At 48.8% G+C, this 24,842-nt stretch overlaps 1 protein-coding gene across 1 annotated transcript in view; it reads right to left on the bottom strand.

The window, feature by feature from the left end:
* The window catches only part of KIF26B (kinesin family member 26B), a 441,533-nt gene that overhangs the window by 94,522 nt on the left and 322,169 nt on the right, over positions 1–24,842 (bottom strand). The gene's annotated exons all lie outside the window — the stretch shown is intronic.

Genomic DNA, 24,842 nt, shown 5'->3' with positions numbered 1-24,842 from the left:
GTGACATCTTTGTCCTGCAAGGTACACCTGCTGGCCCAGGAAGTATCCTTGTCTCTCAGGTCTCTCTCAGTTTGCAGGTAATGGCTACTCTGGAGGGATGAGGAGGGAAAGGGGAGACTCTCATTCTGGTGTCCCATTGGCAAAACAAAGAAGACAAGTACCAGTGTGGTAACATAGCAAGCTAATCCTCCATCTGTGGCGCTGGCATCCCGTGTAGGCACTGGTTCAGGTGCCAGCTGCTCAACTTCTAGTCTAGCTCCCTGCTTATGGCCTGGGAAAATACCAGAGGGTAGCTCAAGTCCCTAAGCCCCTGCATCCACATGGGAGTCCTGGAAGAAGCTCCTGGCTCCCAGGTTGGGGTGAGGTCAGCTCCAGCTATGGTCATTTCAAGAGTGAACCAGCAGGTGGAAGAACTCTCTCTCTTTCTCAAACTCTGACTTTCAAGTTAAATTAATACATCTCTTTAAAAACAACAAAAAAGGAAGAAGATGAGTGGGGAAGAGGCAGTAGCAATGAGAGAGGCTGGTGAACATGTCGCGAAGCCAGGTAACATCTTCTGCAGGAGTCAGAGTGCAATGGGGCGCAGCCATTGATGGCTCGCACCTGCTTGGCAGGTTAATTCACAGCAGACAGGGCACGGAAATGGAGTCTCCGCACCCCGCCCTTCCTACCTCCTCTCACACCATTCACGTTCACTGAGGGTGCGAAAAGTGCACCCTGCCCCTCCTGCCTTCCACACTGTTTCACCATTCTCAACTGACAGCGAGGAAATTACTCCAGAGGTTCCGCGCACCTGGCCCCTCCTGCCTCCAGTATTGCTCTGTTAGCTTAGTTAACTGTAGGAAAACTTTGGGCTCTGGTAACTCCCTTCCTGGCTGAAACCTTGTTTGTACTGCATAGCTTTCAATCTGATTGGAGGATGAGAGCTTAAAAGTCCCTGGCTTGGGCAGCCTGGCACAGTGGTTCCTGGAGTGCAGCAGGAGCCACTGTCACCAACCTTGGGAAATAAGACTCCTAACATCCTACACTTGGGTCCAGTGTGATCTCTCTCGCACTCCACAACAAGAGCTCCTGGCCCCTGCGAGGGCAGGTGCTCTCTGAGTGTGCCTGTGACCATAGCAGGCGCGCTTACCATCTGCGCTGCACCAGCTAGGAAAACAAGGTGGGGAGGAGCGAGGGAGTCTGCTGGAAGTTTCAGTTAACTCCAGGGCAGGCTGAGGAGGAAATCTGCTTCCCTCATTGGACGTTATCCACTCATAGGAAGGGACCAACGCAGACACATCCTGATGTGCGTGGAAATCAGCCTACCTTTTTCACTTGATTGCTGGGGTTTTTTTCCACTTTTTTTTAACCTTTGTGCAAAATTTCCAGAATGTTCTTTCTTTAACAGGGCAGAAAACTCGGTCTCAAGACCCACAAGTCAACGGCGGTGAAGCGGAGCTCGCAGTCAATCTCCTTGGTTTTCCCTTTGGAATATGAGCAGGTGGCTGGGAGAGGACCCCCTCCCCCACCCCGGGCACAGAAAGCACACTATTGTTTGTAGTGTCCCTGAGGACAATAAAACCACAGAATACCCAGAAACCAGTTTCTCACAGTTCATTAACTCTGGCCTGGGAGCCTTTTTTCTCTGCCCCAAAACTCACACCATGTAAAAGTTCAGTTTCTATTTTGATATTGCTGGTATAAACAAAACCAAAGACTCTGAGAAATGGGTGGAATTTTTGCTTGGTACAGAGACACGGCCACCCAAGTAAATTCCATGCTTACAGCAAATGTAGCCCAGAGCAGCATAGCAGAGGCCCCTGCAAGCCACAGACAGAGCTCAGGAAATGAAGGCTGGAATGGCCTCTGTACCCAGGGCCCCAAGAGCAGAAACACCAGTTCATCCCTGGCCCCCCAGTTAGGCCCAGCAGGTGAACTTCTGATCTCTCAGCTCTGACTTCCCCAGTAATTATGTGTCTTCCTGTCCATCGGGAAGTGGTGACGCTCTGCACCGTGCTTTTCTTGCCAACCTCCTCACAGACGCTGGTCGGTCCCCTCTCCACCTGCAGCCTGGAGACACCAGGGAGCAGCCCTAACAGATGAGGACAGAACCAGCCCCGGATGTTTGCCATGGCTTGAGCAAAAAGTGCCAAGGATACCGAGTGAACTGGAACTTCCACAAGGGATTGGTGGTTTGGGTGGGGGGTAGTGGTTACGGTCAAGCTTACATCTAGGTGACTGCATGGCACTTGGGGAGTCCTTGCAAGGGGACCACAATGATGGCCAGTCCTGACGGAGAAACGTTCCTTCTCTTCCTTTTGGAGTCTTTCCCCCAAATCTGTTCACTCCAGACACACATTTAAGGGATTTCTAAAATGTGCCATCTGGCAGAGGATTCCTGCTCCTCCCCTCCCCCACCAGACAGGTGACACTCCCTCTGAGTCACCAGATTCTACTGGTAAACTGGAGACCCAGTAGAGGAAATGCACCTGTCCAGAGTGCCTCAAAGCTCCCCTTGCCCTCCCTCCAATCCTTCGTTTGTGTCCCGGCTGCTCCACTTTCAATCCAGCTCCCTGCTAGTATCAGCACCTGAGAAACAGCAGAGGGTGGCCCAGGTGCTTGGCGCCCTGTCACCCATGTGAGAGATCAGGACGAAGCACCTGGCTTCGCTGCAGCCACTGGGGGACTGAACTGCAAAGCTCCCCTTGCTCTCCCTCCACTCCTTCACCTCCCGAGTCCTCGCATCTCTCAAGACCTCCACAGGTGCCTTTGACCATGACTTCAGGATTGGCAATGGCTATGAGCTTCCTTCTGGAAACGGTGGGTCTAGGACAGGGAATCTGAGTCCAACTCTTGATGCAGCCACGACTTTGCTGTGTGAGTTCAACCTCTAGGCAGGCAGTTCTCAACCACAGGACACTCGGCCAGAGGTATATTTGTTACAACTGGGAGTGGGCAGAAGATCTCCTGGCAAGTCCTGGGTAGAGTCCAGAGAAGCTTCTTGACAGACTCAGATGCACCAGGCATCCTCTGAAAGCACAGAACTTTCTGGCCCCAAAGCCAACAGCACTGCTGTGGAGACACCCTATTCTAGATTTCTGTTTTCTCCGTAAACTCAGAGATTTGATGCCTACCAAAAAAAAATCATTTTTGGAGAGAAAATCCAGAAATGTGTCCCTGTGCATTTAACTGTGGTATCATAAATGATGCTGAGAAGCAAAAACAATTCTCTCAAAGCCAGTTAGAGGGATTCGAGCAGCTCCTATCGGTAGCAACAAGGAAACATGTCTGCAATGCTATAAAGATGTGAGAAACTGCACTATGCCAACTAAGTATCCAACAGGGCATTCACTTAGAGCAAAGGGAGGGAGAAATGCCAGTCTCAAATCCCAGGCCTGCACTTGGGAGAGTCTGGTGGGAAGCGACACACACAGTCTCCTCTTAATCCAAACAACGTGCCAAACGAGAACAGGCCCAAGGTGATTCATGGGGAGACAGGCTTTTAGAGCAGCTGCATAAAGCTTACCCTTCCCCAAGCCCTACAGAATGCTGGCGATGGTCAATGTCACAGGGTGGAAGGCCTGGCAGGCACCACATGGGCCTCCCGGCTGGCTAGACACAGGGAGTGCAGGTTCAAAGGTGACCAGGACAGGCAACAGTCAGTTCCCACTGGACTGTCACAGGAACAATGGCTGACACCACAGAGCTTCTTGAAGACTCTTGGCATTGGTGTGCATGCCTAAGAAGTCACGCTGCTGGCATAGCCAGCTAATCATCCGCTGGTGGTCCTGTATCCCATCTGGGCACTGGTTCATGTCCCAGCTATTCCACTTCTGAGCCAGCTCCCTACTAATGGACTGGGAAAGCAGCAAAGGGTAGACCCAAGTCCTTGGGTCCTTGTACCCACGGGGAAACTCAGAGGAAGTTTCTGGCTTCTGCCTTCAGATTGGCTCAGCTTGGCTGTTGTGGCCATTTGGAGAGTGAACCAGTGCATGGAAGAATTCTCTTTCTCGGGCCCAGCATGGTAGCCTAATGGCTAAGCCCTCGCCTTGCATCCTCCGGGATCCCATATGGGTGCTAGTTCTAATCCTGGCTGTCCTACTTCCCATCCAGCTCCCTGCCTGTGGCCTGGGAAAGCAGTAGAGAATGACCCAAAGCCTTGGGACCCTGCACCTGCGTGAAAGATCCAGAAGAAGCTCCTGGATCCTGGCTTTGGATCAGCTCAGCTCTGAAGTGTTGTGGCGACTTTGGGAATGAACCAATAGATGGAAGATCTCTGTTTCTCCTTCTCTCCATTAATCTGCCTTTCAAATAAATAAAACTGGGCCCAGCACGATGGAGTAGTGGTTAAAGTTCTCGCCTGCATGCACCGGGATCCCATGTAGGTGCCAGTTCTAATCCCAGCAGCCCCGCTTCCCATTCAGCTCCCTGCTTGTGGCCTGGGAAGGCAGTCGAGGACGGCCCAGGGCCTTGGGACCCTGCATCCGCGTGGGAGACCAGGAGGAGGCTCCTGGCTTTGGATTGGCTCAGCTCCGGCCGGGTGGCTGCTTGGGGAGTGAACCATCGGGCAGAGGATCTTCCTCTGTCTCTTCTCTTCGTATATCTGCCTTTCCAATCAAAGTGAATAAATCTTTAAAAAAAAAATAAATAAAACCTAAAATTAAAAAAAAAATTAAATCACCCCTTCTCTGTAAAGACCTCAATGGCACATCTGGACATCCTGCAGGAATTAAGGAAAAGGGAGAAGCCTCTGGAGTGGGGAAGAGATCTGTGACCGAGCAATAACGACACACCTGAAAGGCTTGCCTGGCCTCGTGGCTGATCACCGGTGCCCACTGCCTCTAGGACTTCTTTTTGTAAAATCTATTTATTCGTTTATTCAAAGTCAGAGAGAGAGAGATCTTCCATCTGCAAGTTCACTCCCCAGATGGCTGCAGATGAAACCTGCATCCTTGTCTCCCATGTGGGTGGCAGGGGACCAAGCACTTGGGCCATCCTCTGCTGCTTTTTCAGGTGCTGATACTAGCAAGGAGCTGGATTGAAAGTGGAGCAGCAGGACACAACCCAATCCCCAAATGGGATGTTATGCTATAATGCCAGGCCCCATTTTTATCTGTCATTCTCATACTTTTCAGGTGCTTCAACGCTTATACAAGTTTCCAAATGGTCACAGTGACAGCATTCCCTGTGTCCTGGGTATGGACATAGGGTACAGACACAGGGTGGGGGGCTGTCCAGTGCGGGGTGGAGGGGTGTTCTTCCACGTCAGAGATGGTAGGAATGCATTTCTCAGACTAGTCTGGGGAATCAATGGCAGTATGCCCAGTCTCCTTTTTGGGGAGACCCATCAATCAGTCACACCTGGCACAGTGGCCATCTGTGTCTCCACAAAGGGGCAGGAACTCCATGATGAAGGTGACAGAATGTCATCCTCTTCAGGATCCAATATACAAAAACACCATCTACCTCCTTCTGTCTCCCTAAGTAATGGCTGCCATGACAATGACCAGACGTACAGGGGTGACAGGGAACTTTCAGGTGAAATTACATAAGGCAACTGCATGCTGTGCAGGGGACGAAGCACTGGGACAGGCACAGAGCATGAGGCAGGACTGTCTCTGGGGAAAGCAGGGACCCAGGCCCTGGGTCTCAAGAGGCTGCAAAGCCAAGCCAGAAGACCTGGGTTGTATGTGTGCTTTCTGCACTTGTTATCCTTACCAGATAAAAGCTATTCCCTGAAGATGCTGTTCTAACAGAACGCTCCACTGCTAAAGCCAGGGGCGTGCTTGTCTCATCTCAATCAAGGCAAGGTAAAAAGGGAAGCCAGCCATGCGTGCCTGTCACTTGCACGATTAGCCCCTTTGCTGGCCCAGGCCTCTTTGAAAGAACAGTTCTTACAAGTGCCTGGCTTCTCACCAGGAAATCATTTCCTCACATCCATCAAGGGCATGGGGCAACAGCTCACAAAGGGATCTGTGTGAATACACAGCAGGTACCCTGGTAAGCCACAGCCCCGGTGTGGAACCTACTATAGACACACAGAGCTAGGCACACTGGTTCCTGTTCTGAGCTACTTCTTGGTTTCCTACAACCAGAACAACTTAGTTCCATCTGTTACTTAAATTTCCAGGAAGCTTAACAACAACAATAAAAGAGATGAACCTTACCAGATGGGTCCCTCCCAAGAAGAGCCAATCAGAAAAAGGCATGGAGAGACACGCACTGCATCACCTCCAGCCACTTTGTCAGAGATGGAGGGGATGGCCTGGCAGAGAGGTGGCCTCTGCCTAGAATCATCTGCTCCTCTGTCCAGGGAGCCAACAGCTTTTTCCTACTGGGAGAAGCACTCAGCGGTCAGCACTGCTTATGTTGAAGCTGTGTGGTGTGTGGGATTTGGGAATGGGATCCAGATCCATCCCCACCTGGTTAGCTACCACCCTGGGGTCCATCCCTGATATCAAACACCACCACTCCCATATGGCAGGGGTACAAACAGGCTCTTCCAAAGAATGAAAACTTGCACTTCCTATATACATTACTGAATAACCGAATACAGGATATAAACATCAGGAGGACAAGTATACTGCTGTGCTACTGAGACTCTTAAAGCTGACGTAGAGGGTATGATGGAAATAAGCTATGATAGCATGTCATTTGGTTATTTCATTCAGTGAAAGTGTTGATTATGGCTTATATTAGAATTCTACCTTATTACAACAGCTTCTAAAATTTTAGAATTTACTACAAAAGGCTAATAGTTACTTGTACTAAGATTTGATAGGATCCTGAAGATGATACAAACACAAATAAAGGGGCCTACAGACTACAACACCTTCTGGTGTTCTGGAGGACCAGGGTAGATATGGGACAGACTAATCTACGTCTCAACCCCAACTGAGCCATATATGAGCTAGGTGTGGGTATGGATGAGCCGTGGCTGGGCTGAAACATCCAACAGTAAGAACCAGAATGGGTTGAAGGCCAGTTAGGAAAAGCCACTGTTCCTGCTAGGACAGGAGGTGAACTGAGTAGTGCTGGCTCATGGACCCACTGGAGGAGCCTGGGCAACTCCTCTGGCAGGACACAGACTCCGCAGGTAAGTGCAAGAAGCATGGAAGGAAACAGCCAAGAGGCCATGGAAAGTGTCCCACTGGCATACATTTGACATGGGTCGGAGGCAGACTAGGTTGAATCAGTTCATGTCATCCACTGGCAAATCCGAACGCCAGAACAGAGTGTGGGTCGAGCCAGGTTCGGTCACGACAAAAGCAGTACACAACACGGAATGCCAAGGTGAGGTTTCCTGTGCCAGATATGACCACAGCACCCAATCAGCACACATGAGAACCAGGAAGGGAGGGGGCAGAACCGGCAGGGGAATAAGGGGTGGCTCCCTTGCTGAACAGCTACTCCCACTAGAGAGTGTGAGCTGGGATGGGGGTAGACCAGACTAGGCAGGGCTACAGCACCTATGCACCTCATGTAGACCAGATCAGGGAAAAAACAGGCTGGGCTGATTATTCCTACTGGTGCAACCTACAATTAGAATGGGTGAGGGTTGTTGGGGCTTAGCCACAGCTTCAGCTGGCAGAAGTTGGCACTGGGGGCTAGTTCTGTCAAGTTAAACTACAGAACCACCTGGAGAGTGCATAATCTGGGAGTACGAGTGGCCTGGGAGGGAAATAGTGGGTTCCTCCCTCTTGGGTGGTAACGAGAGGGCACAAAAACTAGGACAGGGGCTGGGGTGGCTAGACAGACAACCCAACAACATCCGTGAAGGCTGGAGAGTTGACCTGGTTAGATGGAACAAGGTTTTAATACCCATTGGCATGTACGAGAGCAGAAGGGGATATGGGACAGACTGGACTAGTCTGCCACACATACTGGCAAACCAGGGTAGGAGGCAGGCCTGGTTGGGGTTATTGTGGGTCGCTCCGGCTGGGCTACAGCTCCCACTGGTTTATGCGAGGGTCAAGTATGTGCTGGGCAGAAGCAGGCTGGACTGCAACACGCATTGGTTCCAGTGGAAGACAGGGATGGAAACAGAACCAACCCAGCAATTGCAACCACCAGCTGATTGGGGCAATGGACTGTGCCGGGCCCTGTGCTTGCTAGTACATACAAGAATCTGGTCTGGGAACACCTCAAAGTTTCTTTGGGGATCCCCCCAATCAAGCTTCCGGACTCAGAACCCTAATCATCAAAAAACAGAGGACAGAACAAGTCAATCAACCACCTAAGCTATATGTTGGCAATGAAAATACTGAGCAAACGGAGGCTATATGATGGACTATGTCAATCAGTGGATTCTCCAACGACCGCATCATGCTTGGAGTGGTGAGAATGGCAGCAATTCAGAACTGTTGAACTGTCAAAACCACTTGAGCAAGACCCTCGGAGCATGCCCCACATCCGGGACCTGGGGTGGGTGGGAGACTGGGTGGGGCTTTTCCCTTAAAATCTCCTTTTATATCAGATATATTAAGGAAACAATATGGAAATAATAAAATTTAAAAAAAAATAAAGGGGCCTGGTACTCAGTTTGCAACGACATCTGGGAATCCAGATGAGCAAAGAGGAGAAAATAAAACCCAGAACACTTTCCATTCGAGCTTAAACTTTTGTAGCCTGATATTTAATAACTGTATAATACCAAAAGAGATACCCAAGTTTACGGTAGCCTCCTACTACAACAAGAGCCCAAACCCCAAAAGGAAACTCTAAGACCTAGTATGAATTCATATACCTTGTGGTAGAGGAGGCATGAATATGTTCTGAAATATGTGGAAACCCTTTCCTGTCTCAAGCGTCCCAGTGCTTGCCAATCTCTGAGCTCATGGGAGCTGTGTTCACAAGCCTTGGGGCTTGCTAGCTGAGGGGAACAGATGTCATTCCATATTTTCAAGGAGGAGGCAAGACTGATGTGTAGAGGCAATACAGAGACACAACAACCCAGGGCTGCAGAGACGAGAGCCCCAAACAGTGACAGTGGATATGGAGATCGAGACAGATGGAGATAGTATCACAGAGCCAAAGTGAACTGAGGGAGTACATGGTGATGGACTGAATGTAGGATGTGTAGAAGATATCACAGAAAAGATGCTGAAGTTTCAAACTTGGATGGCGTTATCTCCTGACGTTCCTGAATGTGAGCTCTCTCGTGTGTGAAGTGAAAAATTATAAACATATGTCCTCCTTTAACACATAGGCTGACCTCGAGAGAAGCAAGCTGAAGGATCGCATCAAAGTGCTCAAAGACAAAAAGAGAGCTAGCTAGCCTGGAATCATCAAAGGCCTCTGGCTTGCCAGGAAGCTCCTGGCTGGGGTCTTCAATCTGTCATCTTTGCGGGATACCAACACTTGGCAGGGTAAATGACACAAAAAGAAGGAAGGAGAAAACAGTCAACTGCCTCCTCTTAAGGCTCCAAAATACACAGTATTCAGTGACAGGGACTTAGGTCCACCCCCCAATGGGCCATCACAGCACGCACTCCTGGAAGACAAGGAGAATGCCTCCATCCAGGCAAACTCTCTTGAGGCCCCTAAACCCATGGCTCATCCTAGTGTCAAGAATAGAGAGCAAAAGTTAGCACTTTCATTATTTTCACCCTGTCTGTCCCAGCAGGGAAATCAGAGGGTTTGATACGCAGGCTTAAAACAATTCACCCAGGGTTCTGCTTGTATCATCCCTCATTCAGCTCAATTCAAAAAAAATCACAATTCAGAGGAAGGCTTTAATATGCTGAGAGATTAAGGGAACCCTTGGGATTGTTCATTTTCCTGACACCCTTGATCCTGGCTTTGACAGAGTGGGGAGGCCACGGGCAAGAGAAGACACAAATAATCTCAATCTTCATGACCTCAGCTTCCCTGAGAACTCCCTCAAGGGACGCTCCCCTGATACCTAGGGACTGGGTGTGAGGCTGCCCTGGCACGCAACAGCTGGTCACAGGACCCTTCCACCCCTCTGGTTCCTCTGACATTCTGAAGGATAAGCTGGAACGGTGTGACACTTCCCGTGCCCTTAAGGTCCAGTCAATGTGCCTCAGAGTTCTTTCTTCTCTTGGAGCTCAAATCCAAGACTCGTAGATTAAAATATTTAAAGAGTGACTGATGGCAAGCACGAGAGAACCATGTTCTCTCCTGCAGCACTGCCCTGCTTCCATTCAGATTTTTTAAAAGGGGACTTTTGTGCTGAGACCCAGCGCAAAACATTCCAATGCTTTGCCAACATCAGCTCGTGGGAGCCATTCAGCCACTAAGTAGATTTCCATTTTTCCTGATGGATCACTACACTCTCAGTATGGAGTACAAGCCTTTCACCTAGGACCTCTCTGTCAGGTCCCTGTTCCTGCCCCTTGCTCACCTCTGTATGCCTGTGGAGGCCAGAGTCAACTGTTAGTATTTGACTGAGGTGAAGTAGGTTACTCGAAGCCATCGTCTCTCCACCCAGGTCTCCTACACGGGTGCAGGAACCCAAAGATATGGGCTATCCTCTCTTGCCTTTCTAGGCACGTCAGCAGGGAGTTGGATCCAAAGCACAGCAGCCAGGACCTTGAACCTGTGCCCATTTGGGATGCTGGAATTGCAGGTGGCAGCTTAACTTGCTGTGTCACAACACTGGCCCCCAACCACAAACCATTGTCTCCCCCCGGGACCTGCTCAGCAGCTCCTGGGAATCAGAAAGAAGTGGATGCTGCAGGGCTGTGGTGGCTGCAGAAGGGAAGCGTTGCACTGTCTGGGCAAGTGGGCATTCCTGGGAGCTTCCCTATCCATCACTGGACACTGAGATGATGCCCAAGCAAGAAGCTTGAAATGACTCCTGAAAGCCTGGAAGGGGTCACTTGTGTGGAAACCTTGCATGTGAGAAATGCCTTGCACGATGGAATCAATCAGGAGCAGGAAGGGTGCTGTCATGCCATTGTCTCCCCAGCAGCATCTGGACTATCTCCGGGGAACTATTAATTGCTGGCCTTTAGGGGTCTGCTTATTTCTACAGTCTGGCCTGCAGGGGCCATCAGTGCTGCCTTTGCCCGGAGACGGGAGCCACCTGATTAATCACCAGTTGCTACTTCTGACCTCTGGCCCCAGCTTGTGGCGGGAGGGCAGTGCGGGGAGCTGGGTACAGGGGACAGGGCCAGCTGCACCAGGAACACAGGAAAGAGGTGTGCTCCCAGCCTGATCTTGAGCTGAACCTGGCGCTTGTGGCTTGCTTGTGGCTAGAGAAGGAAGTTCTAGAAAGCAGTGCATTGCCCTTGCAAGCTTTGATTGCAGTAAAAAGAAGTAAGAATATGTTTGCTCAAGTTTTTTTTTTTAAGTCACTAGCACAGCAGCTGTATTTATTTGCTTGCTGTTTGTTCATACATTCATCTACTTCTTCAGTCACTTGATCTTTTTTTCTTTCCAAAATTTCAGAACACATTCTAGCGAGCACCATTACCACCTAATTTGCCATTAACTTGCACAACCTTGAAGGAATGGAAAATGGGGAAGGAGACTGTGGCTTGGCAATAAGATGTAGAAAAGGGTGTGTGTGTGGGGGGGAGGAAGCTGAAGCTAAAAGAAGAAAAACATCTCAATCCCAACTGATTCATTTTGCCTTTGTGATCAATGTCCCCCAGGAAACACAAAGTTAACCTGGTGGGAACTAATCGTTAATATGCCCAGGGTAGGGCCACACAAACAATGATGCCAGCTCTTCTGTGCCAGTCAGAAGAGGCTGAATGATGCCTGATAGGGCCAATGCCATTTCCTTAACTTCTGACCTGAATAAAACATATCCACACCAGGAATTCAGTGTGAGTGACTGCCAAGAACCCCCGAGAACCCTGAGCTGAGGATGCTGCAGGGCCCACCTGTCGCTGCAGCATTCCTGACAGTGATATCTGAATTAGGCCAAAGCCTCCTTTCCAAAAGCTCCAGAAACCTGTGGGACTTCAAACTGAGTTTTCACAATGTTATCAGGAAGGGAGACCACTTCCCAGTCTGCAATGCTCACCATGATGGCAGGGGGTGTGCAGACATCTTGAGTTTGGGTTTTAATGGGCCAAAAAAAGTCCTTGTTGGAGCGGCATATCAAGAAGCACAGGTGTAATTAGCCCTTTTGTTACCTTTCTCTCTGCCTGTGGGCAGCCCTTAGAACACTGGGAACCTGTGCTGTACCACTAAGGGGTCAGGGAGGGACGCAGGCAGCTCGACTGCTATTTGGGATCAGAGGGAGCCAAGCCTGGCTTGGCCTGTTGAGCTGCCTCACAGAATCCAGCTGGTAAGGGAATCAGCCATGTTAGGTTTTTAGGAATTTAATTCCGGCTGTTGGGAGGGCATGTTGTAGAAGGAGGAGAAGCAGAAGACATACCAACAGAAAGAGGAATTAGGGGCCTGTGGGGAAGTCCCCAGGAGAGGTGCCAGGGGCCTGGCCGCGAGGACAAGAGCAAGGTCAGGTTCCAGAGCAGACTCAGTGGGTATCTTCAGGAACAGATGCTGTGTTTAGCACAAAGCATGTGAATTCAGTGGATTTCTGCCCTCACAGTGTCATCACAGAATCATTTGCCAACGATTGTGCATGCATTTCCCGCAACCAAGATGTTTGTAAGCACCTGCCCCTGTGCCAGCTAAGGAGTGACAGGAAGGTGGCAGGGCGCAAAGATGAACCAGTGGCAGCTTCCCAGGTTCTCCTGAGGGAGCCGGGCAAGTGATGATGACATAACTTGATTGAGTGCAAACTCACATCTATGGGAGTCCAGCCCTGGGTGGCTGACACTCAGCAAAGTTTCCCAGATGGAAGAGGAGTTGGCCAGCAGAGAAAGGAGGGCAGATTCCATAGCAGTGTTTGTGGCCTGGAAGTCAACAGGTTCTGGGAGACAGTGGGGGAAATGAGGTGACCCCAGCTCTCAGAGTGACAATGTATCCATGTATGAACAGAGCCAAGTGTGAACAACCCCTCTAAGTAACATGACAGGTCTCCTATTTTAAGGTTATTACCTCAAAAGTTGCCATTTGGGTTAATGGGTTGTGGATTCTGGAAGAGTTGGCCTGCCATATTAAGGACAGAAGGCCAACTTCACAGACTGAATGACCCTCTAGGCTTCATTCCTGCCCTTTCTGTCCTTCCCTGCCCTTCTCAAACTTTTCTCTGCTTCTGGAATTGCTAACAACACTCATGTAAGAAAGTCCCTGGTCTTTGTTCCTGGCAGCTGCAGGTGAAGCAGCGATGGGCTTTATGCCTCATCAGTCCAGTCCTGTACAGCAGACAGCACAGGCCATGGAGGGCGACTCTCAAGTCTGACCCAGTCACATGGAAGCTACCATATGGGCCATGCAGGATTCAGCGAGGCACAACATCTCTGAGGCAAACCACTGGAAGGGCTGTTGAGTGAGCTGGAGGCAAGTGGATGAGGGTCAGGAGAGCTGATGAGCCACAAGAAATCCACCAGGATCCACACATAGCCTACTTATTAAGATGCATGCAGCCATGCTACTGCGGCCAATCAAACCAGCAGAGGCAACATGGCAGCTTGCAGAGCATTCAGGAGCTCAGTGCCTGCAGGCAGAGTGAACCTGCCTGACCCCAGGCACATGACTGTCCTGTCTGTTTCCTCAAAAAGAAGATTTAAATGAGGCAATGGATGGAGATGTATTAAAAATGTTGATGAACCACTATGTGTAATTGTGTTATATATGCAAACAGGTGGATGCATATAAATGTGTTGCGTATGCAAACAAGTCAATATGTGTATGCAAATGAGTCCATATATATACATGTGTTGTATTTGCAAATAAGTCACTATATCTAAAAGTACTCAGAACAGCAATGAGCACTGGGGGAGTATAAGCTATTGTAATTATTACATCAGAAAGAAGAATGCTATTCCCATTTTTAGTTGAGCTTCTGACACCAATGCTGAATGAGAATTACTCATGGAGTGAGAATTACATTCAGTGATCATTCAAATAGTTCTCTTCTCAATGAGCCAACCGACCTGGTCCCTCCATTATAAATGCTGTACAGCAACCCTGTTTCCATATACAGGCGACTCTGCCTTCCCCAAGTCAGGTTTGCTCTCCTCCCCCTGGGAAGAGGGGTAGCACCACATGGCTCCCCTTGGTATCTACAGCTGCCCAGGCTGTTCCCAAATGTCCAACTCTCCTCTCCCACCCACCTACTTCCTGTCAATTTGGCTCTGTAGTAGTGCTGTTCCACTACCAGCAAGCCAAGATCAAGCTGAAAATAGCTTGGTACTGTTGGGTTACAGCACTAACTCCTGTCTGTGTACTGTCCTAGTGACAGAGAGCCATCCACAGGCTGAGAAGACTCTCAGCTGGCACCCAGCATCCAGTGGCAGCACCCACACTGTCCCTAAGGGGCTGAGATCACCTTCTGACTACGACAGATGCACAGGCTGCCCTTAGCCATGGGCCATAGGATTAGAAGAGGCAGCCTGTTATCAAGCCCCGGGATGGTTCCCTTAGGGGCTGTGATTTTGAAGTTGAGAACCCAAAGCTCAAAATCTATTCTCTTCTACAAATGGATGATCAGGGCACAGTGCTGAGGCAGAGCCTGTCCCTGTGCCCATCACATGGTCTGTGAAAAAAACAAACCCTGTAGGGAGGCCCAGCGCAGTAGCCTAGCAGCTAAAGTCCTTGCTTTGCACACGCAGGGATCTCATATGGGCACCAGTTCTAGTCCTGGCAGACCCACTTCCCATCCAGCTCCCTGCTTGTGGCCGGGGAAAGCAGTCAAGGATGGCCCAAAGCCTTGGGACCATACACCTGCTTGGGACCCTGCACCTGCGTGGGAGACCCGGAAGAAGCTCCTGGATCCTGGCTTCAGATCAGCTCAGTTCCAGCTGTTGTGGCTACTTGGGGAGTGAATCAACGGATGGAAGATCTTCCTCTCTGTATATCTGAGTTTCCAATAAAAATAAAATAAATCTTTCAATAAACAACCGTGTAGGGACAGGAGTGAGGGGTTCTGGGAGGGAGCAGGGAAGGGAAGATGCCTCAGGAGACAGCTCAGCTGACAGCAGGTGTAACCAGCGATCCGTATGTCAGACCTCCTTGGTGGAAGAGACTGACAGGATTGCATTTCCTTCTTTGCCAGAAACTCCTGGGGTCCTTGTGAAGCTTCACGGAGCAAAGTGAGCTGTTTCCAACTGTACTCTGTGATGGTAACACAGCACCCAAGTCCCTCTGTTCTTCAGGTACAAAAAGGAACTGTTTCATAAAAGGATTAACATCTGATGACCCCCAATTTTTTAAAATGTTTTTAAATATCTATTTATGTGAAAGGCAGAAAGAGAGGGGGGGAATGAATAAAGATGTTTCCCATATACTGGTTCACCGCCCGGTTGTCCACAGCAGTCAGGGCTGAAGCAAGCCAAAGCCAGTAGCCAGGAGCTCAGTTGGGTCTCCTTTGCTAGTGACAGGGTCCTCATTAAATAATCTGTGGCCTCCCAGGGTGCACACTAGCAGGAAACTACAAGTGTGAGTGGAGACGGGACTCACACTCAGGTACTTCCGAATGCACTGTGTGTACCCCAAGCACCGTGTTAAACACCAGCACCTGTTTTATTTCCTTTATCTTTATTGGGGGAGGGGGTGGGGTTGAAGGAGGGAAGTAGATAGACACCTAGAGACCCACAGTCAGACTGAAAACCTCCATTTCGATGGCTCCCTCCCCCAAATGCCCATAGCAAATAGGACTTGGCCAGGCTCAGATGGGGATTAGAAACTCAATCCAGGTTTTCCCACAAGGGTGGCAGAGTTCAGGAACTATGTGCTGCCTCGCAAGGTGCACATTATCAGGTTTCTGGAATTGGAAGGAGAATAAAGCCTCAAAGCAAGGCATCCCTGTATGGAACTAAGCATCCCAATCCGTGCTTTAACTACTGTGCCAAATATCTACCCCATTGTCTCACTTTTAAAACAGTGGCCACAACAAATATCATGACAGAATTAAAAAGAAGCCAGAAGCCGTGATTATCTTTCATGTGAATGCAGTGAAACAGCAGGCTGTGGGCATTGCTTTCCACTACTTGTAGCTCCCCAAACCTCTCTCTTCTTTATTGAATAAACACTCCCAAAATGCAGGACCCATACCTAAGTGATATCCGGATCTCTTTCCCAGAGGGAGAGGAGAGAAATTTTCCTAGGAAATATCAACCACTCCAGGAATTGAAATGAATGAGCACCTGTGTAGTCACTTTTCCTTTCTGCCACAACCCATGGCCTGAGTTGGGGGCAGGTGCACAGTGTGCGGGGTGGGAGCAGGGGCAGAGGCAGCCGGTGGTGGAGCAGGATGCCAGGATTGGACTCAGGGATGACCCACATTTGTCCAGGGCAGCAATGATGGGGAGCTGGGCACTCCCAGTGGAAACAAGATCCAGGGACACATGAAATGCAAGCCCTGGTCCGTAGCTTACGATGTGTCATTAAAACCCTGATTGGAAAGCTAGATCAACCCGAGAACAACTGAGGAAACCTTGCTACTCACTGTAGCAAAGACAGAACTTGGTATCAAAAGCCAAGCTCCTTAAGTTTGAAAATCCCAAGTTCTGCCTGCAGAAAGACCAAGGATGTGTGGCCTGCTTGCACAGCATGTAGCGATAAGGTGTCTTTCTTACACGATCTGCCAAGCATTCTACCCTGACTCCTGCCAAGGACGTGAGAGCACCTCCTGAAAAACTATATGCCTGGCCAGATAATGCAGCAAGCAAACACCTCCCTGAGACACCACTTCCCAAGCCTGGGAGTGGTGCAAGAGCTGCAGGGGCCAGGGGTCCTTCAAGGGACAAGGTGTCATGCACTGGCCTTGGCCTAAGTGTGTCTTCCCCAACTATTATGCTGCTATTATACCAGTGGACATGGAAAGGCATGACACTGAACTGACCGAATGTCTAGAGACAACAGGCAGCCTCCTGAGCCCTGGTCCCAAGTCCACAAACGTTGTTCCAGTACTTCTCAGGTGCTGGGAGGCACGCGGCAGGCAGCATGGTCACAGCTGCTGGGCTTATAGTCTTGACAGGAGGAAGAAGAAACACAACATGCTAGGTGCTAAGTTACAGTCATCCACAGGGCAGGATGCCCTTGGGGACTCAAGGGTCATTTCCTAGGGGTAGGGAGTTGACATTCAGCTTGAAGCCTGGAGACAAAGGATGACTTAAGAGCTAAATGGGGTGATGAGGAGAGCATGGCACAAGCAGGCCAAAGCCCTGAGCTGAGGGAAGGAAGGCATGCCCATGTCTTCTTTGCAGTCACAAACTGATGGCTAAGAGGGCAGGCATGGCAGGGCCGACGGAGGGGTTGGGAGTATGCAATGGGGCAGGAAGCAGAGAGCGGTCTCCCACAACCCTGGGCTGAGGACTTTGGTCTAAGTGCAGTGGAAAGCCCAGAGTGTGCAGTTAACATGTAGCAGTAGGCTGAAGAATTTGGGTTGGAAGAGAGAAGGGGCAGCTATTGGCATATCCAGGCTCAGTGCTTTGTGAGGCCTGGGAGTGACTTCTGCCCACTATAAGGACAAACCTCCAAAGCCATGGTCAGTACTGGGTGCAGGCTCGTATCCAGCCAGGGAGCATGCCCTGCTCCTCTGATTCTAAGCCCAGGACCCTACCATTCTAAGAATCAATAGCCCAGGGTGCATTTCTGGGCCTCAAAGCCAATCTCTTTGCAATCCTTTCCATTACCCCTCAGGGTCCACTTCTTGTCTTCTTGGCCTTGAAGAGCCACCAAATAAATACCTCACCTCTAGTTACTTTGAGTTTCTCTGAGACTGGCTTCAACTTGGACCTTGACACAAAACCACCTGTATTTCCCACTCAGGTTAAAATCTGGGTTTGTGACTCAGCATGGACTCCCACCTCCTCAACACTCATCCCTTCAATGGGCATCTAAATCTTCTGCACCCAGCCATGATGCAGGAAGCTGAGGGCCAGGCTTTCCTGGTATAGAGCACCCACCCTGTCCTGAGCTCTCCGGGTGGTGCCAGCAGCCTCCCATCCACCTCCACCTCCACCTCCTGTGTTCTCCGGCACAGAGCCCCAGCCTCAGCCTGGGGAGACGCATGATCCGTTCTGCTGCCTGGCAGGGAAATGAAGCATCTTTCTGGGGTTCACAGAGCAAGGCCGGGAGCTGCGTCCTGCTGCAGCCACTGGTGCTGACAGGCAAGACACGTGACAGCACGTCCTCCTGGCTGGCCTTCTGCCCACAGTTCTGGAGTCCCTCTCAGACTTCAAGTCCTGGAGGTCTAGAATCCTGCTCATGTTTTCTGCTAACTGGAAACTAGTGCACATGAACACAGACTCCTGTTATCATCCAACTGATTTGGTCTTAAAATCCTAAACATGTTCAGAAACTCTGGTTTGGCTCACCTTGCATGGCAGGCAGGCAGGCAGGCAGGTGTGACAGCTGTACCTGTGTGTTACTGGTACCTGTGTGTGTCTGCCCAGCCATCTCGTAGGACCACATGTTCTACTTGGACACACTCCTTCCTCACTCGGAGTCTGTCATTCTACACGGGCTAGTTATCTGTGCATACCCAGTCTGGACAGATTTGCGCCCTTTCGTGTGATAAAGGCTTTACTGAAGAGCCAGGCAGATGCTAGCTCCAGGCATTCCTGACCTCCCTGTGTTCCAACCCCAGGACACACTGGTCTGCCTCCTTCATTTCCCTATCCACCTGCTGCTTGACACTAAAAGGATTTGTAACTGACACAAACCCTCTTCCACTGGCCCTCTTCACAGTCTACACCACCTACCAAGGCTGAATCTAACTTCCATTCTTGGTGCCTCACGCCCATCTTAAGGTCATTCTCAAAGGAGAGTAGGAAACATTAAAGCTGTGAAGGGCCAGTGGCTTCTCTCATAGCCAACAACATAAAACTTCCTGTATGTCCTTGAAAAAAAAAAAGAAATCAACTTTCTCATCACATATTTCAGGGTGAATTATGTGTGTGAGTTCTCAAAAAGGTTCCATCTGTGCATAAACATTTTGCATGATTCACCCATATGAGCTAATTCCAGAGCAACTACATGTAGCACACATCATAGTGTAACAAATGGAACAAAAGTACAGCCCTCTGTGACTGCTACACCATCAGTTGTCATCACAATGTGACAAGAATACTGCAGGAATGCTACAGTGTACTCGGGGAAGCGGAAGGAGAGGGACAGAGCACCATGAAGCCAAGTATCTTGCACAAATGTGAGCCCTAAGGCCCAGCGCAGTAGCCTAGTGGCAAAAGTCCTTGCCTTGCACATACCAGGATCCCAAATGGGCATTGGTTTATGTCCTGGCAGCCCTGCTTCCCATCCAGCTCCCTGCTTGTGGCCTGGGAAAACAGTAAGGGACAGCCCAAAACCTTGGGACCCTACACCTGCGTTGGAGACCTGGAGAAGGTTCCAGTCTCTTAGCTTCAGATCAGCTCAGCTCTGACCATGCAGCCATTTCAAGAGTGAACCAGCTGATGGAAGATCTTTCTCTCTGTCTCTCCCTCTCTCCGTAAATCGGACTTTCCAATAAAAATAAATAGATCTTTTTAAAAAGGATATATTGTAATATTTATACTCCAGTTCAATGAAGCACAGAAAGAGATTCAAACGCAATCCCATGTGATGCAAGCCCTCCAGCAGGCAAGGACAGCATCTCTTACTTTGTGAGCCAACAAAGGAAAACTTTTCTAATTAACTCAGCAGTTTTGGCTCATTTAAAAAAAAAACACTGCTATCAATCTCATTTTAACGGGATAATTATGGCGAATCGTGATTAACTTTCCTTTCCTTTCAGCCACGAGCAAGAGAAAGACAGAGAAAGGTAAGATGCCAGAAATGTTCGCTTTAAAAATTTGCCTGCCATTCTCTTGGTATCAGTAATCGCCTAACTGTGCTGACCTTGACTAAAATGTGGTTTCTGGACAAAAGCTGATCAAAAGCCTTATTCTGGCATTATAATCCATCTTACTGCCCTTTGGCTAATTGAGATAGTGGCACTTATTCCACAGAGAATTCCTTCATTTTTATCTCGTGTTTTCCTCCCGCAAGTCAGGATGCTAATTAGGAATTGCAGGTATTCCAAAAGGCACCCAGCCTATCTTCCAATTATGGTAAAGGTTGTTGGCTTTTTTCTTCTCTTCGATTTTATTTTTAATTTTATGATACAACTCCATAGTCGCCAGAATTTCCCTTACCTCCCCCCAACTGATTTCCCCTGTAGTATTACCATAGTATAGCCCTTCATAAGCAGTCCATCATTCTGCTGTTTGAGTGTATCCTGACATAAACAGAAGCACAAGAAAAGGAAAGGGAGAACCGACTCCACATGAGCTTAGCAACTCAAAGCAAACCAGCACAGCTCAGAGAGAATAACTGTAATTAAACAGCAGACAGTCACATGAGTTTATTTCCCAGAAGAGCTAACGATTTAATTTACAAAGTTATGAAGCTAGGAGAGTGATGAATGCGTATGTATTATTTATGCAGAGTTTTTTCCCCCTTTTCCCCCAGCAGCACACCTTGGGGCACCTGATCACTTCTCCTGCCCTGGGTACTGAGAGCTGGGCTGCTGGATGTGAGTGCTGACTGAGGGATCTGCTGCAGGTTCCCACCGCACTGGAGATCTTTATGTTGTATAGACTGGATATGACTTTCACAGGCTGGCTGAATCTTGGCTCTTCTTTGTGATAAGGAAGTAGAAAAATAAAGGGCAAAAATGATCATGAGGAGCTGGATAATTTGCATTCTGTCAAAGTCATCTGAACTCAGTAAGCAGGAAGGCGGGAGGCTTTCTCCTTGGTGTGACCCGATGTATCGCTTCCTGACTAAGAGAGTGGTACTGGTGATTTCTGCTGGTGAGGCCACTGAATCATTGCTACATGCATGCCTTCTTAAATGCCTTACTTCCATTCTTAAATTTATTATTGTAGCCTTTTCTTATCATCAAAACATTAACTGACTTTCCCTTCTAAGGACTTAGTAGTTCAATGACTTCTATCCTAAAAATAGTAATCAATCCACAAAATAAAAGCATCTCCACTAAAAAGCACAGCATTCTTTTAAAAAGTGCTATTACTTAACCCACCAAAGAAGGATAAGTTTAGATTTAAAACAAAAACTAGATATTAGCGGGCCTGATGACATAAGCCAAATACTATGTAAATGTATGCATGTAAAAGACACACACATACATACATAATTTAGAGAACGAGTCTTGGTAGAGATCAAAATATACTGCCATGAGCTTGAAGAATAGTGCTGAGTGAGAGCTATGACATAAAATCAATAACTGAGGAGGCAGCCAGGGCGCTGGCATCCCATATTCCCAATCCACTTCCCAATCCAGCTCTCTGCTTCTGAGCTGGGAAAGCAGAAGAGGCTGGGGCCCGAATGCCAATACCCACATGGGAGGCTAGAAAGAAGTTTCTGGCTCCTGGTTTCAGATCAGCCCAGATCTGGCCATTGGACCCATTTGGGGAGTGAACAGAGAAGAGCAGCTAAACCTTTGTGGTAGAAGAGATCATCTGGCTGAACAAATAATTCTGAATCACAGCTTTACCCAATGCCTGCTCTCGGGCTACCCTGCCCACATAGGAGGAAGTTCAGAGAAGTACGTCCGTAACAGGTGCACCAACAGGCATGTGTATTGATAGCTAACCATCATCAGTGAATATCACATAGCCCTTCTACCCAGGCAAGCCCAAGCAGGCATCTGTAGGAAAAGGAAACAGCTTTGAGTGTGGACAGTGGTGGGTGGCTGAGGCTGACCACCAGATGTTATCAAGGGAGCCTAGAGTGTATGAGTTTAGCATGTTTCTTCCCCCTCCTTTTTTTTTTAAGATTTTATTTATTTTCATTATTAAGTCAGATTTACAGAGAGAAGGAGAGACAGAAAGATCTTCTGTCTAGCTTGCTCTCCAAGTGGCTGCAATGGCCAGAGCTGAGCCGATCCAAAGCCAGGATCCAGGAGCTTCTTCTGGGTCTCCTAAGTTGGGTGCAGGGTCCAAAGGCTTCGGGCCATCCTCCACTGTCTTCCCAGGTCACAAGCAAGGAGCCAGAAGGGAAGTGGAGCAGCTGGGACACAAACTGGTACCCATACAGGACTCCGGTGCATGCAAGGCAAGGACTTTAGCCACTAGGTCACCACGCCAGGCCCTCTTTCCCCTCCTTTGTAGCAAAGTGGCCCAGAGCAGCACCTGTGGACTGCCTCCTTCTGGGGGTACTTATTAGAGTGCTTGGCACATGGTAAGTCCTTATTATTAAGAATGGAGTGAATCAAATAGGACAAGTCTTCTTTGATTGATCTGCTCCTGCCTAATTTTCCACAATTCCTGTTCATGTTTGCACCTCCAGTTTTTTAGGATCCATCCAAATTCTCAGAATATGGCCTCTTCCTGCTAAAATCCACCTATGAGAATTCTCTGCAATTTCCAACATGTATGAGGCAGAAGGGGAAGTCTGGCTACTGCATTTTTCTTCTGAGGTCTTCTTGAGCCAGAGCAGAAAGGCTCATTTTCCCATTATGTTTCCTGGATTATTCCTCAAGTGTTCTTGGAAGAGAAGAATCAACCAACCTGGAGGGGTACTGTCATCAACACAATGAAAGCACCACCGCCACCATCAGCATTAAAAGCACTTTTTTTGCACCCCTGGTGTGGCTGCAGAAACTATATGCTTAGTGAGCTACACAGATTTCTTGCTTAGCTCTAGAATTTTATAATTCAAGACAAAGAGCTTTGACATTAAGCTACGGCACACTAACAAATGAACCTTAAACATGGATGTTAATTAATTGTGCAAACAAATTTCATGAAGCGCGCAGACTGAATTAGGTGAAAGAACCATTTTCAAAGAGATTAGAAGTATCATTTACATATAAGCCAAAGTCAGTGAAATATAAACGGTCACTAAGCTGCTTTGATCCACTAATCATCCTTATCTATTCATTAAGACACTCTTCAAGACCCTTAGTACAACAGTTTCCTTTTTTGGGTTTAATTTTTAAAATTTGAGGAATTGAATAACTTTAATTTTTTTGTTTATTTATTAGGAAGCTAGAGCACAGGGACCAAGAGATCTTCAACTCCTGGTTCACTCCCCAAGTGCCCTCACTTGTCGGGGCTGAGCCAGGCCAAGGTCAGGGGCTCAGAACTCATTCTGCATCTCCTTCATGGGTGACCGGGATCCATACACTTTAGCCATCATCTGCTGCCTTCCCAGGGTGCACATTAGCAGACAGCTGGATGGGAAGTAGAGCCAGGACTGGAAAACAGTTTCTTTTTTTTCCCCCGACAATTTAAAAGAAAGAATAATTTTTCTGAAATCCCTTAGATTGCTCCAAATTGGTGAGTTTCCTAAATTTGACTAGGATAAAATGCCAGACTATAAGTGCATCTCTGTGTTGTCGCTCATTGCAAACCTGCCTGGCACAGTGCCCACCTGTGGCAGGTGCCCAGCAGATACTGGCCAGGTGCTAGAAGTGTTCTACCCTGCTGGGACCCTGGATGTTCATCCAGTGTGAGAGAGGCTTAGCATCAACTCAAATATATAGCACCTCACCTTCTTATGTCAACACAGCCTCCACAAAGCTTTTGCCTTAGGAAGTGCTCAAGGACCAGCAGTGACCGTCTGGGAGTGGGCAAAGTGGGGCAGAGGTACTTCTATCAACAGCAAGGAAGAAAGGTGGTGGGTGAGTGCCATCCTGCTGTATATGTGATCTTGGTGTCACTTCCCTTTCTCTCTTGGCTGCGGCTCTGGAAAGGCAAGTGTGTCCTTTTCCATATAACAGAGGCAACTGGTTCCCAATTACAACATGGCCCCATGATCCTCTGGTCTTCACCCAGTGTTTTCAAGGACCCTGTGTGCCCAAAACAGCCCAGGGGAACAGTAGAAAACAAAATGGTTTAGAGTTCCTGGTTTCTGATCTTGATTCTGGAGCCACTGGAATATGTCTTAGCCTGACCAAGCCTCAGTTTTTCTACTTACTTAACAGTGAGGCTGCTCAAAGCAAACCCATAGAATCCCCTTCTCGCCTATGAAAATCTCCCAGGTTGGCCGAGTGAGGTCTTGGGTGGCCTCAGTATTCAGGACAGGGGATGGTATTGGACTGGAAGACAGGGCTGTCATGTATGGGGCCACTGTACATGTGGGAGCTGCCTTGCCACCCCAACTCCACAGCCTGGGAGTCCCCCAGCTCAGGCTTAAAGAATCAAGTGACTGTGGGCAGCTCAATCCAGCCTGTGTGCTTCAAATATGCAGTGCCAATTATTCATGGTCCATCTGAAACTGCACTGAATTCTTTGAGATATTAAAATGTAAATTATACAACAGGGATAAGTTAATTTTTCCATATGGGCAGAAGGAATTTCAGTTCCTAATTACAGTAAAATCTGGGGTGTGGGGGGCAGGGAAGCAGGGGTCTGGGCAGATGGGTGCCAGGTTGGGTCAGGCAGTTCGGCAGCTATATGGTGTCAGAGTGAAAAAAAATTTGCTGGCACTTTGAGAACCAGAGCCTCTGTTTTATTTTTATTTTTAAAAGGCAGAGGGGGTGGGCAGAGACAGGCAATGAGGGGTTTCTCCCCTTTGCTGGTTAGCTTTCCCTGTGCCTGCATCAGCTGCAGCTGTACCAGGATTAAGGCAAGAGCCAGGAATTCCATCTGGGTCCCCCCCACAGAAGTGGCAGGAATCTACCTCCTCGGGCCATCCCCTGGGGCTCCCCTGGGTCTGTGATGGCAGGAAGCTGGAGTTGGAAGAGAAGGTAGTACTAACGCGCAGGAAAAACCAGGACTTGGGATCACATTTTGGACCACAGTGGGAGAGAGGGATAATACCTTTAATTTTTTTTAAAGTCTGCTTGCAAACTGTAATTCGATAAT

Source organism: Ochotona princeps, chromosome 10 (assembly GCF_030435755.1).
Source record: "Ochotona princeps isolate mOchPri1 chromosome 10, mOchPri1.hap1, whole genome shotgun sequence".
NCBI lineage: Eukaryota > Metazoa > Chordata > Mammalia > Lagomorpha > Ochotonidae > Ochotona > Ochotona princeps.
The sequence above is the reverse complement of the archived record's forward strand: the minus strand, read 5'-3'. Positions and strand labels throughout refer to the sequence as shown.